At 36.4% G+C, this 19,452-nt stretch overlaps 1 long non-coding RNA gene across 1 annotated transcript in view; it reads right to left on the bottom strand.

The window, feature by feature from the left end:
• The window catches only part of LOC143661745 (uncharacterized), a 46,940-nt gene extending 27,929 nt beyond the window's left edge, over nt 1–19,011 (bottom strand). Inside the window, exon 1 of the long non-coding RNA XR_013164796.1 lies at nt 18,852–19,011. This is a non-coding gene — a long non-coding RNA (uncharacterized LOC143661745). The remainder of the gene's footprint in view (nt 1–18,851) is intronic.
• Nucleotides 19,012–19,452: the final 441 nt, after the last annotated feature.

Genomic DNA, 19,452 nt, shown 5'->3' with positions numbered 1-19,452 from the left:
GGAGAGAAAGCTAGCAGATGTCACCATTGCCCTCCAAGCTGAGAGAGAAACCCCAAACTTCATCAGACCTTTCCTTGGAGTTAAGGTATCTTTCCTATAGTGCTTTAATTTGGACATTTTCATGGCCTTAAAACTGCAAACTTGCAACTTAATAAATTCCATTTTTAAAGCCCTTCCATTTCCAGTATATTGCATTCCGGCAGCTTAACAAACTAAAGCACCTTGTGTCGTGGGATGTGACCTTCCAGCATTCTGAGGTGGCATGATCTTGTCCATAAGCCACACAAAATTCCCTACAGAAGGCTCCCCCACTTCTGGTGCACAGCAGGCGACTCTCCATATCTTTAAATCTCCATTTCCTGTTTCTCTTTTTCGCACACACACAAATGCATTTATTTAATGTTTAAAATTAAATTAAATTAAAAGTGAGAGAAAGAAAGGAAGAGTGTGGCCAAATTGAAGGACAGAATGGGCTTTGTAAATCTCTCTATCCATAACACCCTACACAAAGATATATTAGAAAGACGACCTCTCATACGTTTAAAAAGACCCCCAAATTTTAATAGCTTGTCATTGCCTATAACAGTTTTTTTTAAACTTTTTTGAAAATCCTTTGATTCTTTTAAATCATTCATTCAACAAATATTTATATTTGTGCCAGGTTCTGTTCTAAATTCTAGGCATGCAATAGTAGATGAAATAAATAAACGGTTCTATCACAGAGCTTATAATTCTGGTGGAGGGAGACAGGTAATAAGTAAACAAGTTAAAATACAGTTTGCATATCAGTATGATAGAGAAAAATCCCCCAGGATCAGGGCACAGGTTTCCCTCAGGGCTTTAGAGATGAGAGTCCCGCATTCCCGAAAATCCGGGAGAGCTTGTCCCGCTGAAGCTATCCTGGATGCCTCCCTGATATGATGGCAGTTAACCAAGGCTGGAAAGCTGGCAGGTCCAGGCAGGAGGAACACCAAAGTGCAGGGCCAAACCTGGAGTCAGGGGGTTGCGGCCGGGCAAGGCAGCCGGAAATGCCGGGCTGGAATAAGGAAGGGAGAGAGGGGCGTAGGGGACCAGATCAAAGCGTGTGGGGGCCCAAGCCATGGGCCATTACGGAGCTGCGAGTGAGACGAAAGACACTGGGCAGGCTTGGACGTGAGAGCGGCACAGGCTGCTGTGTTGAGGGCAGATTATAAGATTAGGGGGAGAACCTGGGAAACGCGGCGTTCAAACAAAATACTTCAGAAAAGCACAATACAATCCAAATAGGTAAAACAGCACCCCTCTTACTAGGAGGCAAAGGAGGGTGCGATGCGGCTGTGTTCATGTGTAGAGCTCGCGGTCAAAGAACCTCTGAGATAAAGAAATTCCAAAGCTTCAAAAGGCACATTTGAAAATGCTGACCAAAAGGATACCCCAGCTTCACTAGTTTTTGTATATAAACCAGGCTGTCACACAGTTTGTCTCTAGGGAATGGGTGCGTATGAAACCTTACCTTCTGATTGATTCATACAGAATTTTATCTTCGATTTATATAGTTCTGTATTGCATGAGTTTTAGCAACAAACCTATATTTTGGAAGCAAAAATAAAATAGAGATATTTATAGTTATACAAAAATTACTTGAAGTATGAAAGAAAAAAAAAATATATATATATATATTGAATGCTTGCTACAGCCTGGTTCCAATCTTGGTGTCTATTTCTCTCACTATGACATCATTTTCTAATATCAGTCCCCTAATCCACCTGTGGGGAATTCACTATCCTGGGGAGCTTGGCATTCCATCCTCTTCCCTCCTGTCCTGACCCTATTCATTTAACTTCCCAAACCTGGTGCCTTTCCTTTCAAGCCTGGCTCAAGTTCAACCCACTCCATGACATGATCTTGCCCTCCTATTGTAGTATAAAGTAATACATAGTGATAGCGCAAGTCACTCATTTAGAGTTGAATCATTATGTTTCACCATACTGCACCTAAGCTATATTTAACTTCCAAGTGTGTCCTGTTGACCCAAATAAATTTTTTAGGCAAAGGCAGGAAGCACAACTTAAATTTTTTTGTATTTCCCACAAAGTTCGTTCATAACAGGTCTTCAATAAAATATCATACAGATCGTAAATAAATATAATGGCCATTGCAAAATTCTCAAAGCCTAAGGGATGTTGAAAATCATCTAGATTTAGACTTTTTTGAGCATTCTAGATGCCCAGCTTCAGGGAGCAACAGAATCATGGCTTTGAGGCACAGCAGGCAATTCAGATTCAGTAGGCTTGGAGTGAAGCCAAGATCCTGCCTTCCTACAAGTTCCAGAGTGAAGCTGCCACTGCTGGCCCAGGAACCACAATTAGAGAACTCCAGGTTTATACTGGAATTTTTTTCCTAGAATAGATTAAGCAAGAATCTCTGGCAGGGTAGGATAGAGGTACATGGATTGCTTCAAGACTTGTATAATTGTCTGAAATACCGTACAATATTTCTCTTTGCACATAGTCCCAATTTTGGATGAAGATCTACAGATTTCATTGGGTTTTCAAAGATGGCAGAGACACAAAAAAAGTTCAGGGACCATTAGCTGACTTGGATCTTGTCATCTAGCAAGGCTGGTGACCCCAAGCCTAGAATCTAGATAGACTGACTTCTGCTTCAGTGCTCTTTCCACTTTTACAATAAAAAAGTAGCTTAAATATGATAGAGCTAAAAGGAAAGTAGATGAAGTCGAGGGCAGTAAAAGACTGATATTTCCATCATTTCATTTTGGGACAACAATAGAGACTATCTATTAAGTATGTAACTAACCATGAAGAAAATTAAACTCTTATTGTGATTTAAAACAAGAAATCTTACCAATTATCACTAGGACAAAACTTCTTTAATCCTATAAATATTCCATACCATCACCTACAATAACTATCACAATTAATGAAGAAATTTTAGACACATATCTTTTAATATCCTTTGAATTTAAATATTTTCTTGCCATTACCAATAAGGTTTAGAATAGGTGGGCTTAGCCAATGTTGTAAGAAAAAATAAGAAATAATAAGTGGAAACAGAGGAAGAGAACAGATAAGTTTATCATTTTATGGAATGGAAGGAAATTAAACTTTTAGAAATAAGAGATTTCAGCAAGTCATCAGATAATACATCAATTGCTAAAAATCAATTGTTCTATAAAAAGTAGAAAAATACGATCTCAGTGATAACTCCCACAAAATTATAAAGTACCTAGGAATTCAATTTTAAAATGACAAGGTCCAAAGTTCTATAGGGAAACATTTTAAGGTCTATTAGATGATATAGAGGAAAATCTATTCCACGCTGTTAGACATAATGACAAGATGTCAGATACCATCATTTGCATATAAAATCATTGTAAATCCTAATAAAAATTTCAGCTGGAATATTTTAGTACTAATAAAATTATTCTTAGATTTATATGGCAAAATGGCTCATTCAACTTTGAAAAAGAACAAAGAAGTGATCTTCCTCTTTCCAACTATTAAGACGTAATATGAAGCCAGGGTAACAAAAGATATAATAAAAGCATGGTTCTGGCACAAAGACAGACAGTTAGACCAATGGAAGAGAAGAGACCAGTAAAGCAGAGTCTATTGCCTCAGGAGCAAACCCATAAGCATGTACTTACGTATACCTTTATATATGATTAATAAATACATGATATTTATTAATATAATAATAAACCTAATAAATATATTATTTAAATGGCAATATAACAATAATAGGAGAAAAGTAACTATTCAGCAGATGTTAATGGAAAAGTATATACAGAAAAAGAATACTTTAACTCCATCCAAGATATCCAACATAATGCCAGTCCCAAGTGAACTAACTAAACATAAAGCATAAACTTATAAAATTAATAGAAGAAAATATCAGAGAATACCATTGTGAGTTAGGGAAGGGGAAGGACTTAAACTAAAAGCTCCAAGAGCACAAATCATAAGGCAAAAAAAAAAAAAAAAATAGTGCTTGCAAAAGAATAAATTTTAAGGCAAAATTCTTCAACTATTACAGTGGAGAGAAAATAAATACTATCTCAAGTTGACAAGTCAAGAATCAGGAACACAGATGTATTATTTTGAAATATGGTAATTACTAACAACTTTAAAACAAATAAAAATCAATGAATTTGGCTATCATGGGGAGTGGAATCACAGTTCTGGGATTAAGCTGGAAAGTTTTTCATTTCATTTCTTAACTTTCAGTATTGTTTAAATATTATTATCATTTATCCTCATGGCTTAAAATGTTTTTAAAGCAGTGAAACTGGACTTACCAGCTTCCTTCCTAGTACATGAAAACTCCATCAGGAAGAGCGGTAAGGAGGTCAATAAGGTTTAAAAATCACCAAACAAGTACATGCCAATGAAAGGTTTCTTTTTATGTAGAATGGAAATATAAATTTCATCTTAATTAATAAAAATTAATAGAAGCAGATGCTGGAAATATGAGGTTAATCAAAACAATCGGTGGGAACTCAAGCTATATTAGATCAACCATCACCAAAAATGCTTGACACACATTACGATTTCACACACTTATGAATATACTTCTTAATCCTAGATTTTATTCCCTTTGGTAGCAAATACTTTTTTTTTTTTAACTAACCATGTTGTTTTTCGTTTACAGCCTTTTTCCTAGGATCTTAGTAATTTCTGATTTTATCCCTTTTACTTATTCCATGTAATTAGTAAGTGAGTTTATGTTTTTTATAAGGAAAGGAAAGGCAGGAAGGAAGAAAGAGAGGGAGACTGGATAGAGGAAGGGAGGAAAATGATAGAATAATTAGGATCCAGTTAAGCTGTGCATAACGGAAAATCCAAAATAACAATGGCTTAAGCAAATACATTTTTTTTGGTTTTTTTTTCTCTTCTCATGCAAAATAAATTCAAGGCTGACACTACAGGGCTGGCAGGAAGTTCAAAAATTCATCAGTTACTCGGGCTGCTTTTATCTCTCTGCTGGCACACTGCTGGCACACTGTACCCATCCTCAAGGCCACAATATCACAATAATCCTCTTTCCAGACATAAAAATGAGGAAATGGAGAGAGCGATAGGAAAAGGAGTCTTTCTCCAGTTTGAATTATTTCCTTTTGTGGGGCTTTCCAAAAAGCCCATATAATGCTTCTACTTTTTATCTCCCTGTCCCCTTCTTTTCCTTCTTCTTCCTTATATATGTATTAAAATTCTTCCCTCTAGCCAGATAAACTTAATATTCCTATTATCATCTTGAAATCTCATTATCTTAAAGAGAAGTCTATATGTGAAAGCCCAAAGATGATATCAATTTGAGTTTTTAAATCTCACTGTATAAAATTGTAATCCATACTCTTTGGGACCCAAATTCATAGGCTGAAAATTAGACCTAAATATTTTTATGCCACAGACCTAAAACATCTATTCATTATGCATAGCTTATTTCATCTAATCTTTCAAATTAGAAGAAACAACATGGGAATTAATGCCTAGTGGCCTACAGCTGTGAATTTCAACCCTCCAGATTCAATATTCCTTTTATGACAAATATTTTTTTATGCTTATGTCACTATTCCAATACTAATACATACTTTCAGAAGATCTAATATAATGCCCTGAAAGACAGCCTTAGTGGATTTCAGGTTGGATTGCAATTAAATTTCCATATGGCACCATAGGTTTATCCAACACCAACTATGCTTAGCTTTAGAAAAGAAAATAGAGTGGGGGACTCAACAGTCTGCACACAAAAAAGTGTTATGCAGCCGTCAAACATCCAGACATGTTATCCAATGTCTCACTCACCATCCAATAAGTATGCTGATATTGAGCAATGGGTGCGGACACAACTGCACTTCACCTCAGCCCAGGTCCCTAGGGCATCTTAAATATCTTGTTAATTGTGTAGCACCTGGAGAGGCGAGTGCCCAACTTCCATTACGTAATACAGCTGGCAATAAACTACTGGTTGCATAACAAGCAATCGTGACAACCAGGAACGGCAAGCTTAGAAACATTCTTAGACAAGTAATCAGTAGTATGCAACCCCAGCCTGACCCACTCATTTATCTCAAGTGAACACATTCCTTGAGTTGATATTGCAAAATGTCCACTAAGGAAGAAATTTTCCTTAAGCATCCTGATGCTGGAGGAAAGATTACAGTCCAACTCTTAAGTCCTTTCATAATAAATAAACAGTAGTTTGAAATACACATTCTTACAGACAAAACTGCACCAGAAAATATAAAAGTCAGGTCCTGCACCTTCAACAGATTAACATTTGTGCTTAGATTTGCAGTTCATCTATACAGGAGGTTGTGCTGTCAGTGGGTGTAAGTTTCCTAAAGTAATGAACAGCAAAATATTTGCATTCCTTGATGTACATGGTAGATACATTTCGAGTAAATTCAGAATACATTAGAATCATGCGAAATGATTGGTGTATTTATATACAGTACATATATGCAAGTTTCACACCAGCATCAATGTCTGATGGAACATTTGAAAGTTGAAACATTGCTGAACATCTTTCTTACCTAGTTCCCTCTCCCCTTCCCAAACACACACTGAATGACAATAGCACTCCCTCAATCATTGCAAAAATTTTAAATTTCATCTGAAATTTGCAAAATGTCATCGGGGGTCGACAATACAATTGTTGGGAATCAAAAGCCTAAGGTAACACATTTTACAAGTTAGTTCAATTATTATCTCAAATGCTTTGAGGGGAGAAACAAAATATAAATTAGTGAATTACCTTTTTTATGTAATAATATTCCATGAAATAAGTCTTCTAAGTTTAGAAAACCAAATAATACCAAAAGGGAAGAGGAATGTGCTGCCCATGCGCTTTCTAGCTCAGAGAACTAATCTACATTATCAATCACGGAACCATTGAGCTACTTACTCTGGTGGTTGCGTCCAGGTTTTTTCCTACTGTTTCGATTTTTTAAATTATTTTTTATTGTACCCTTATTTTAAACATTGCATTTATTGTGCTAGTTTAGGTTTGTTCTTTTTTTAAGAACTTTTTTATCGAGTTCAAACAGTGATAAGGATTTTACTTACATAACCCTCAACACACCCTTCTTTATCCCTTCAACATAGTTAATCCCCACTTTTAGTTCAACCAATAAACAAAATTTTTAGTTAAATTTTAGTTTTTAGTTAAATCAGCAAACGAATTTCACACCCCTTACCATGATGTAAGTATCATCCATGGTAGAACCCAGTCCAATTTAGATATTTGTCTTTACCTTCGGTTGATAGTTGGATCTTTTTCATTTGTACGTTTCCATTAATCCACTTTTTTCTTAGTAGATGTTCCATCATATCTATCATGTCATCTAATCTATAATGATGAAATTATCCTGGAGATCTTCTCCTGGGCCCCTTTCTCCTGATAGGAGCTGGGCTAGTTGCTGTCTACATCTGTTGCAGTCCAGTGATTTCTCTCCAATACTTCCTGTTCAGAGCCACAGTTTCTTAGATCCTTTGTTTTCTTTGTTTTACTAAATATTTTTTTTAGCTTGGAAAGAATCTTCTAGTAGCTTGCTAAGAAAGGATACAGGGGAGATAAACTCTGAGCCCTTGAATTTCTAAAAAGTAATCTTTAAACTGCCTTTTCAATTGATTGATTGTTAAGTTAATCATCAAATTATGGGCGGGGGGGGTGTGAATCAGTGTTTCATCATTTAAAGGAAGTCCTCAATTTAGTGTTGCTTTTGAGGAATATTTTGATTCTTTTTTTCCCTAAATTACTGAAAGTGTTCAGAATCTTTTCTCTTCCTGGTGAATGTGAAATTTTAAGATGATGAGCTTTCTTGTGAGTCTGTTTCATATATTGTGCTTGGCACTTAGCGATTCCCCCTGAATTGATTCCTGACTAACCAACCCGTCTTTAAGGATTGGAGGAACAGCTGCTGTGTAATAAAAGCTCCTAGGACTAGGTAACTTTCCCCGAGTTGAGCTTGGGATGGATTCACAAAGTGTCTATATGAAGTAGTCTTTTTTCAGATGCTTTGCCTGTTCAGTTCTTAGTACTTCTTTAATGCATAGGCTATTTTGAAAGGTGTTTCTTAATTTCCAAGCAGTTAAGTTTCGTGGTTGGTGGTGGTTTTTATTTGTTTTAGAAATGGAGTGTGTTTTGCTTTGTTTCTGTTTTTCTTTCACTTTTACCATAAATTTTCTGTTGAATTCTAATTTTATGATCATGAAATATAATCATAAAAAAAAGTCGGCTTTTTAAAAGTTATTAAAGCAATACTTCCCAACAATTTTTGCCTTTTGGAATACATGGAAATCATAAATAATTGTATGGCACACTGGATAACTGGCTGAGCTTGCCCATGGGTTTGGGCTCTGACAACCCCAGGTGTTGCCTAACTTCCTGAATGACTAACGAGACGCTATCTCAGCAGATCTCTCAGCCATTACTGAACACTGCTGAGAAGTTCTGCACTGAAGTCTCTTTTATGGCTAAGTATTTGCCTAAGAGACAAATGAATATAGCTGCTATATCCTGTATATAGACTATAACATTTATATGTATATGATTGAACATTTTGAATGCATTGCTTTAGTATTCTATATCCTTGTGTAGTTTTTCCCTTGGTTTGTCAAATTCTGAAAAAAATTGATTGTTATGAATGTTGAACATCTATTCGTGTTTTTGTCTTCTAGATTTCTCCCCTGTGAATTATCTATGTCTTTTGACTGTTTTATTCATTTTTCTATTTTTTTATTTTTAATAGTTACTTACAATTCTCAAAATAAATCTTTTGACTGATACATACAATGTGAATATCTTCTTCCATTCTAGCCCTTGTCTTTAAACTTTATTGTATGTTTGTGCTTGTTGTACAGATTTTTAAAAATTGTGATACGGTCAAATGCATCAGTTTTCACCTTTATGATATGCACCATGTGTCATTTTTCCTCTAAGCACATAAAATTGAATTTGCAGACTTTATATGCACATGATAGGTATTCATTAAATGTTTATTTTGTGAAAGATAAGCAAGAATATTCCTTTAAAAGGCTGTCACTGCATCTTAAAATTATTTCTGTGCTCTAAGTTTCACAATTTTAAATGATTATATCTTTCAATTCTGTTGTTTATTTTCCTAAACAACATGATTTTTTTCACACAAATTAAAGTTTCAACAAGGATTTCCCACTTACACATTTCCCTTTTTCCTCTGCATATATGTGCTCAGCCCTGCAAATGCACACACTGTTAGTTATCATTGATCTACTGACCCAATTACTATAAAATAATAGAACCAAGCTTATTTCCTAAAATTTTTAAATTTCATTCTTCTTCTGCTGATTTGTAATTTTGCTAGTGGTAATGCCAAATGGTTCCTAGGAATTCCTCAGGCATGAATAACTCACAGAACATAAGGTCACATAGTATATTAAACTTTCATATAAGAATGAAGCACTGTTATTAAGCTAAAAGGGTTTACTAAATAATATAACCACCAAGTTGCAAATTTAAGCTTTTCAAAGCAAGATTTAAAGAAATAATTATGTAAATTGAAGGCACTAAATTTATTTTTTTATTTATTCATATGGATTTTAATTTAATAAATGAATTATACAATATACATAATTCTCCAATATCCATTTTCATATAACAAATATATCATAAATAACTTTCTAAGTATCATTTTGTCACTTTAAAAAAATAGTTGCATAACATTATACGAAAGGTATACACCATAATGCATTTGATTATTTTAGTATTTGATGGCATCTAGGTTATTTACTGTTGTATTATTTTAGAGGTTTATTTCAATGTAGCAATTAACATTTTGATATATATATCTTGATCCACTAGTACTTTTAATTACAACTATATGTATTTCCATTATTGCCAACAAAAACAGTGGCGGCCCCCCAGTGCCCACCACTCCAGTAGAAATTTCTTGTCTTCTTTCAAGAGATAATTGCACTATCTTTTTGGTGTTTAAAGAGTTTTATCTATACATTTGCAAATATATATGTAAACCTATGTATACTTAGGTATATATAGTTTGGATTCATTTTACATAAATAGAAACTACTAAACAAAGTATTCTGCAACTTGTTCTTTTTTACTTAATAAAAAGTTATGAAGCTTGTTCCATATAGCCCCTATGTTGTTGCTTTCAGTGTTTTGTTTGTTTGTTTGTTTGTTTCTGGTACATGGGCAGGGAATCAAACCAAGGTCTCCCATATGGCAGGCAAGCCTTCTACCACTGAATGCTCTCCTCCTATGTTTTTTAAACTACAATTTTCCCTATAGATGGGACTTTGTTTTCTATTTTTTCCTTATACATCCTTATACAGGAAGGAGACAGTTTGAAGCTATTATGTACCCCAGAAAAGCCAAGTGCTTTAACCCTCATTATTGCTGGGTGGAATCTTTTTGGATTGTTTCCATGGCGATGTGATCCACCAACCTGTGGGTGGTAGCTTTTGATTAGGTGATTTCCATGGAGATGTGTCTCTACCTATTCGAGGTGGGTTGTTTACTGAAAACCTTTAAGAGGTAACCATTTTGGAAAAAGTTTCAGAGCCATCAGAATCGACAGAGCCAACAGAATAGACAGAACCTCAGGGAAGCTTTTGAAGAAGCCTGGAGAGAAAGCTAGTAAACGTTGTCATGTACCTGTCCAGCTAAGAGAGAAACCCTGAATGTCATCGGTCTTTGTTCAGTGAAGGTAACCTCTTGCTGGTACCTTAATTTGGACATTTTCATAGCCTTAGAACTGTGAACTTGTAGCTTATCAAATTCCCCTTTTTAAAAGCTGTCCCTGTTCTGGTGTATCGCATTCTGGCAGCTTACTAACTAAAACATGGAATATTAATGAATATACTTGAGTATGTCTTAAGAATATATTTCCTATAAATGGAATTACTTGGCCAAGGATAAGTACATTTTAAATATTGATAAATACTAACAAAAAGAGCTGTTTCATATTAATCAATCACCAGAACATCTATCAAATGGTCTATTTTTCCATGCTATTGCCAACACCAAATAATATCCATTCTTTATTTTGTAAATTTGATCGCTACATCCTCACCAAAACAAAACAAAAACCAAACAAACAATTAAAAAGTAAAATTAAAAAAAATGACTTTTTTCATGTTTCTTTATTATTAGAATTTCTCTTTTTTTTTTTTAAAGGAAAGACAGAGAGAAGGAAGGAAGGATAGAAGGAAGGAAGAGAGGAAGAAAGGGAAACATCTTTTAAACATTTTCTTGTTTTTTATTGTATTTTGTTTCTCCGTTTTCGTTACATGGGCTGGGGCCGGGAATCGAACCGAGGTCCTCCGGCATAGCAGGCAAGCACTTTGCCCGCTGAGCCACCGCGGCCCGCCCTAGAATTTCTCTTTTTTTGGTGAATTACTTTTTCATATTTTTAGGCTATATGAAAATATGTTGTATGAATGAGCCCGCTTGTGTTATATGTTGATGTGTATGTGCTATTCATATGTTATGGATATTAGTCTTCATGATAGTTAATTTCATGGGTCAACTTGGCTAGATTATGATGTCCATTTGTTTGGTCAAGCAAGCACTGCACTTGATACTGTAGGGGTATTTCTTAGATTGATTTTCATCTACAATCAGTTGATTGCATCTATAGCTATTGCATTTACAATCAAAGGAGATTGGCCTCAGCAATATGGAGAGTCTCTTTATTCAATCAGAAGGAAGTGTTAAAAGTCAGATCTAAGGGTTTCAGAAATCAGAAAGAAAAATTTCTGTCTTAAGTTCAGTCAGGCAGCTTCCCTGGGGTGTACAGATTTGCCAGACTTCAGAATCAACTTTCAATTGCAGGGCAGGCCACAACATTCAGCTTGCGGCCTGCCCTACAGAATTTGGACTTGCTATCCCACGTGGTCCATGAGCTAATTCTTCATCATAAATGTCTTATAGAAAAATTTAATCAGTTCTGTTTCTCTGAAGAATCCTAGTCTTTTACATTTTATATGTATTGCAAATAATTTCTTCCACTCTGATACATGTTTTTAAACTTTACTGAATTCATTTTTCTTAATCTCTTCTCAATCTTGCTTAATAAATTTGTCTCTAAAGCAAGATTTTTTTCATATTTGATTTTACTTTTGTTTTTACAATCGCCTCTTTAATTCACATACATGTGCTGTGAGATAGTAACCTAACTTATTTTATTTTCCAGCTAAATTAGTGTCACTTAATAGATTCGATGAAAAGATTCCATTGCAGTTAGAGTTGGTGGTTCACTGCATTTAAATATTATTTTAGAAAGATTTGCCATTTTTAGACAATTTGCCAAACCTTCCTCTCCCCTCCCTTAGTCTTGTCATCAGTAACCGGCAACTTCACTATCGGTTTGCTAAGGATTCATCCCTAACTCTTACTCTCTTTTTTGCATAACCAAAATCCATATCATCAGGAACTTCTTTTGGCCCTCTGACAACTTCTCAGCAAGTTTGCATTTCACCCTGGATTATTTCAATGGTTTTCTAACTAGCTTCACTGCTTCCACCATTGGCTGCTTTTGTTGAGTCATTTCTCAACCTTGTGGCCAGAGTGGTTCTCGGAAAACACAAGTTAGGTCACGTCACTCCTCTACTCATATGCTTCTATGTCTTTCCATTCCTCTCGAAATGAAAGCCAAATCCTTACATCAGCCTATGGGGCCCTAACTTAACCGGGCCCTGTCCTCATCTGCTCCATTTACTAAAATTCATTCCTCCTCAGTTCATCACACTTCATCTCTCCAGCACACCAGTTGTACTGCCCGCCCAAGGCTCTGGAGGTTGTTCCTTCCTCTTCCTGTCAGACTTTTGCAAGTTTCTGCTAAAATATGACTTCTACAATGAGAATTTTTGTGACCATCCTATTTAAAAAGCACCACCCATTCTACCTCTCCAGCTCTACTAATTCTTTCTCCCTGTCTTATTTTTCTTCCTTAACATGTCTCATCACATGACCTACTATTTATTTTCAATTCTTTGTTTAATGTTTGTCATTCACCTGATTGCAGGAATTTTGTTTCTGCTCTATCTGAAGCATATAGAAAAGAACGTGGTAAATACTCAGGGCTTAACCAATATTTGTTGAATGAACAAATAAAAAACTTAATAAATAAAAGCATACTATATCTCTAAATTTAGTCACCTTCATGTTGGTCTTTCAACAAAGTTTTTCAGGTTTTTATATGTATTTCTCATCTTTCTGTGTGAATGTGGTGTGCTTTCTATCATATTTAAAATTTTTCATTAACAGCATAGAAAAACAATTAATTTTTATATATATTTTAGATCTAGCTAACACGCTGAATTATTTCTTTTTTTCTTACTGATTTCTAGATAGATAATATACTATCAGCAAATGATGCCAGTTTTTCCTTTTTCCAAAATTATTATACCTCATTTATTTTTCTTTTTTTTATTATGCCTTCCATTAAAGCAATAATAGTAGAAACTTTTCTTATTATAGGCACTAGTAAAAATGATTCATTTTTCCCTTTCAATACTATGTTTCCTATAATTTTCTGATAGACAGTCCTCATAAAGTTTTAAAGAAATTTCCTACATATTTTTATCAGAAATGTAGAATTTGATCAATTATTTTGGCATCAACTGAGAATCACGTTTCTACCCTTTAAGAATTTATGTAGTGATTTACATAAATAGTTGACTTAATAATAAACTGTCATGCATTCCTTGGATAAACTCTAGCTGGTCACAAAGTATTATTCATTTTCAAAAAATAGTAATAGCAGTAGCAGATATATATGGGCAGATAAATATATGTATATAACTCTATATAAAACATACAGCTAGAGTATGAAGCATTATAGTAAAATGATTAATAAAAAAGCCATATATCCTTGTTAGATATGAGCCAAAAGCATGAACAACCAAAGAAAAAATAGATGAAATGGACTTCATCAAAACTAAAACCTTTTGTACATCAAAGGGCATCATCAGGAAAGTGAAAAGACAACCTACAGAATGGAAGGCTGCTAACCATGTATCTGATAGAGGTTTAAACCAGAACATGTAAGGAACTGTTATAACTCAACAACTAAAGACATGTAACCCAATTTTTAAAAATGGGCAAAGGACTTGAAAAGATGTTTCTCCAAAGGAAATACACAAATGGAAAGAGGTATGTGAAAAGATGCTCAATGTCACTGGTCATCAAGGGAATTCAAATAAAAACCACAGTGAAGTAATACTTCACATCCACGAGGACAGCTATGATAAAAAACAACAGAATATAGGAGTTGGGGTGGATGGAGAGAAATAGGAACCCTGTACACTGCTGGTGGTATTGTAAAAGGGCGTAGTCACGGTGGAAATCAGTTTGGCAATTGCACAGAAAGTTGAAAATGGAATTACCATATGACCTGGAAATCCCACTTCTCAGTATATATCCAGAAGAACTAAAAATGGGTACATCAACAGTTGTTTGTTCATCAGTGTTCATATCCACATTTTTTCACAATAGCTAAAAGGTGGAAGCAACCCAAGTGTCCATCAACAGAAAAACAAAATGTGGCATTATGCACACAATGGAATATTATTAAGCTGTGAAAAAGAATGAAATTCTGACACATGCTACAACATGGACGAACTTTGAAGACATTACGTAGAGTGGAACAAGCCAGACATAAGAAAACAAATGTTGTGTGGTCTTGTATATATGAAATACCTGGAAGATGCAACTTTCATAGAGACTGATAGTAGATTATAGGCCAGTAGGGATGGGGGTTGAGGGGAGAGTTAATGCTTAATAGGTGTCTGGTTGAGGTGATGAAAAATTGGGGGTTATGGATATTGGTGATGGTAGAGCACAGTATTGTGAATGTAATGAATACTACTGTTTTGTATACTTGAAAATGGTTAAAATAAGGAAGTTTGAGCTGCTTGTATGATGCTACAACAAAAATTTTAAAAACCCTACATCTCAATAATTAATTATATCATTGCATCTAATATTGTGATCTCTCTATTTCTTCTCCCTGCCTCCCCACTGTCCTAAATTTTGCAATTACCATATCTTTCTTTTTGTGCTAATAGTATTTCACATGTATGTGTATGCTTGCATGTTAATGGATGTATATATGGGAGTATGAGAAGCCCAAAGTGACCATGTGCAGTCTTAACTTCCATTTCAATGGAATAGTTGTTGTGTCTCCTGGTGGAAGTACTTTTCCTTCTGGAACTAAAACCTGTAGACCAGCAGAACTCAAGGGTGTATGGACAGGAAGGAAAAATTCTCCAAGTGCATCTCTAGGGGTAATTGTGAGTGGTGCCACGCCCATTTCCACCCCTTGATTCCTGGGTCCATGAGTCCTGACTGTGGGAGAAATAGCACCATAGAGTAGATGCTGATAAAGAGCATACAATACAATGTTGGAGAACATTGCCCCAACCCTACAAGATATTGCCATCTAGTTGGTACCACAATTGAACCTTCAAAAGGCTATTCCACCATTCTATCAATCCAGCTGCCTCAGGATGATGGGGAACATGTTAAGACCAGAGAATCCCATGAGCATGTGCCTTGATCAGAAGCAATGCTGTGTGGAATGCCATGACAGTGGATAAGGCATTCCGTAAGTTCAAGGGTGGTAGTTGTGGCAGAAGAAACATTGCATGCAGGAAGGCAAACCCATATCTGGAGTATATATGTATATAAGTATGTATGTATGGATAAATAAAAATATACATAGGTTAGATATAGATAAAGAGATAAGTAGATAGTAGGTAGGTAGATAGATAGATAAATGATAGACAACCAGTTAACTTTTCAGTACAAACAAATGGACCCTAGAGTACGGTTTTTATTTTTTCCAATCTGTTTTTAAATGACCCAGTGCAGTTCAACATGGATGAAAATGCTTGTCGATGATAAGGGTACAATATACCTAAGACCAGGGGGAATCAAACTGTGCCATGCTAAAGGATTGCCTAGTTCGTTTTAATTTTCTCTTTTAAATCCTTTCACAGAAAGTCAGTGATCTTCAGGAGAAGTCGGTATTGCTCAGAGTTGGGTAGTTCAAAAGGGAACCCTAGCCTGTTTTCTTTCTTCTCTTCCTTTGATCTGTAAATTGGCTACAACCTTGCTTGGATTAAGAGGCAAAATGCCGGTTGCCTGACAGTTCCTTTTATTTATGTACCCTGGGCAAAGGTCTTAAATAGGAACTCTAGGGTGTCTGATAGACACTGTATGAGCTCTGCATGTGTTAGTGTACAGAGAATATTGTTCTGGGGTCTTCGAATGTCACCATAGATGTTTCTTTCAGAGGCAGGCCAAGCTTAAGTGGAAAAGAATGAAGCTGCAAGAATTTGATACGAATCCTGAGAATAACAGATCAATCTGAAGGGCTGCTAGGTCTTTGCAGGACATATTAAAATTATATATATATATATATAAAGTATATTAAAATTGTTTGAGCCCTGGGATAGAATTTAATTGAAGAAGAGGGTTTTTAGTATCTTATGTTTTGATATTTGAACTCTGTCATGTGGCACAATGAAGACATTCCAAGTCATTGCATTTCTTAATTGGCAGGAATTAAGAAACTGTTGACCTGGATTGTGATGTTGGTTGAACAATTCTGAAAATTTACAAAAGAAAAAAAAAATCACCGGATGTTTTATTGAATTTTATGGTTTGCAAATTTTATCTCAATAAATCTCTTAGGGGAAAAAAGTAGTTTTTTGGTTCCAAAACATATAATGCCATAATTACATATCTGACAATATTTCAACCTCTTACTAACAAAATTGAAAAGCAAGAAAGAAAAACCATCAAATGATTTTGTAGAACTATATATTTTTTGGCCTATGTTCAAGGCAGGAGTTGGGCTTGATTGTAAAATGGGGCTGCTGAGTGTTGTAGGGGGAAATATTGCCCAGCTCCTGTGTGAGACTGGAGAGCATGTCCGTCTCTGCTAGCTCACCATCGTGTCCTACTTCTTTGATGTCCTACTTAGCAGGAATTTAAGAGGTACTAAAAAGTAGTATCAGCCCAGAGATAGAAAATAACTAAACTGCAGTAAAGCTACTTGACAGCACAGTTTAAACCATAGAAAAACAATCTGAGATATTTCAAATGTATAAATGTATAGAGATTTATTTATATTTGTGCAAAAATAGAATAAATTGAGTGTTGCCTGGAAGGACAGTTAGCCTTTTTAATTGTGTAACGTAATTGTGTCATCTCCAAATGAATGAAAAAGAATCAAAGATCTACAGGAGCCAAAGGTGGAAGAGATAAGGGTAGTAATTTGGAAAGTCTTTTGTAATGCGAAAATAGGATAAAGGAATTGCTGAGGACCTTAGATTGGTCTTAACACATGAAGATTTATATTTCTACCTTCAACCTCATTTGTAAACAAACAAATGAAAAAAAAATGATCTTATGCCATGTTCAACACTAGCATAAGACCAAAGAACCACACCTAGAAGAATCTTTTAAGGCTGAAAGACCATCTAAATAAACCACCCCACTTTAGAAACCTTCCACAACCTTCCTGACAAACGATGACTCTATACCTGTTGTTTTCATCTCCCAACTCTTATTTTGCTTTTGGGAACCAGCTCTTCCTTCCAGCACATGGGAATAGCAGTGCCAGAAGCTGTACAATGCTCAGCCTATATAACTGCACACATGGCCCTCTCTTGCCGTTAGTCATCAGTTAATTAAGGTGAACTGTGCTTACCTGAACTAGGAGAGGGCATGTGACCCAGGGGAGGGCAATCTCATAGATACCCCTGCCTAGAACTAGAATCTTCAACAGAGCCCAGTAACAGTGGCATAACCTTTCAAGGTATACTCTTGGTTATAACTGGGATTGAGTAAATAGATGTGAGTCATCAAAAAGGTGCCCAACATCCGAAATGAAAAGGCAGCACGAAGTTAATCGTGAGCTGTTTCCATCCTGTGCCAATGGACAGGTTTGTAAGCAGTTGTTTGGGTTTGGTTTGGTTTGGTTTTCTACATCAGCAAGACTCTAGGAAACGACCACTTGCAGAACACAAGTAATAGAAAAAGTAAACCCTGCCTTTATCAGTCTGATGTTTTTATTTCCGCCTCAATTAACTGGCTATTTTCTGCTCAAGAATTTGCTTATAAGGGGAATACCTTTTGAAAAATGGTGTCCCTTTGCATTTTCTGAAATTTCTGGCATGCTCAGCGCTTTCTAAAACTCTTTATGACAGTTCAGATCAGTAACTAGATCAGCTCAGCACTCCCAAATCCCACGCTGGAGGCAGAGGACGCGATGACAGTGTGTTTCCCCCGTGCTGGAAGTCCACCTCCCTCGGCTGGGCAGACTTTCAGAGCTTCGGGTTGGAATGGGAGGCCTGGCCTCTGAAGCCGGCCCAGCCCAAGCAATTTCCACCCATTCCATGCTTTTCTTCTTTTGGCATGGGCAAGCTCCAGGAATTGAATCCAGTTCTCCGACATGGCAGGCAAGACTTCTGCCTGCTGAGCCACTGTTGCACCGCCCTCCATGCCATTTTATAATCTGTGAATTTCAGCTAATGTTTTAGCTTATGTACTTACGTACTGAGGTAATTGGAAAAGACCACAGTTATAAAAGTCAAGTCAGTAATCATGTTAGATAGCAATAAAACTAAAATATCACACTTGGACAAACTAATCAGCACTTACTCTGTGGAGATTCTCTTTATGAATTAAAATTAGAAAACCTTTCCATATTAACTATTTGTTGAAGGAGTCTTGACTTGCTGCAGTATACACAGAACAGTTTTATTTTGCTGATAGATGCTACTAACTGGTAAGTCTGAATCTGTCCCCAGAAAACCCACCACCCTCTTTTAACTTACAATTTAGGACCAAAATTCCATGGACGCAGGTAGAATCTGTCTTCCATAAGTCTGGTACAGATAACACAAACGGGTGATTCCTGGTCCTCTTCACAGGGTCACCTCATCACTCATCTCTCTTGAAATTTCCAGGAGCACCTAGTTCTACGGCTCAGCAGTGTAAGGCTGGTAGCCTCTGGCTGGAAGGCCCCCACCCGAACTAAAACCCATGAACATCCAGGCACACAGCTGTGCAAACTCAGCCAATCAGGATCTGCCCTGACAAACAACGGACCCCAGTGCACACGGCCCGTAGTTATGCTCACTGCACACGGCCCGTAGCTATGCCCCCGGCCCTAAACACGCAAAACTCCTACCGCAGGAGGGCCTGTGGGCATCGTCAGCACCCCCACTGGCTAGCCTATATCTAACCCCGCCGCTCCTAGGGGGGCACGACTTCCCCGGCCTGCACCCTGAGCACCCGGACCCGGGAACCTCGCCCAGGGACAATAAAATTTTAAACTCGGACTCAGTTTCTCTGATTTCTCAGTCAGCTACTGTCTCAAACCTGACAAGCAGGACCCGGCAAGTGGAAAGCCTGGCTAAGGGATTGTTGCCAACT

The sequence above is a fragment of the Tamandua tetradactyla genome, chromosome 17 (genome assembly GCF_023851605.1).
Source record: "Tamandua tetradactyla isolate mTamTet1 chromosome 17, mTamTet1.pri, whole genome shotgun sequence".
Lineage (NCBI taxonomy): Eukaryota > Metazoa > Chordata > Mammalia > Pilosa > Myrmecophagidae > Tamandua > Tamandua tetradactyla.
This window is presented reverse-complemented; position numbering and strand designations above follow the sequence as displayed.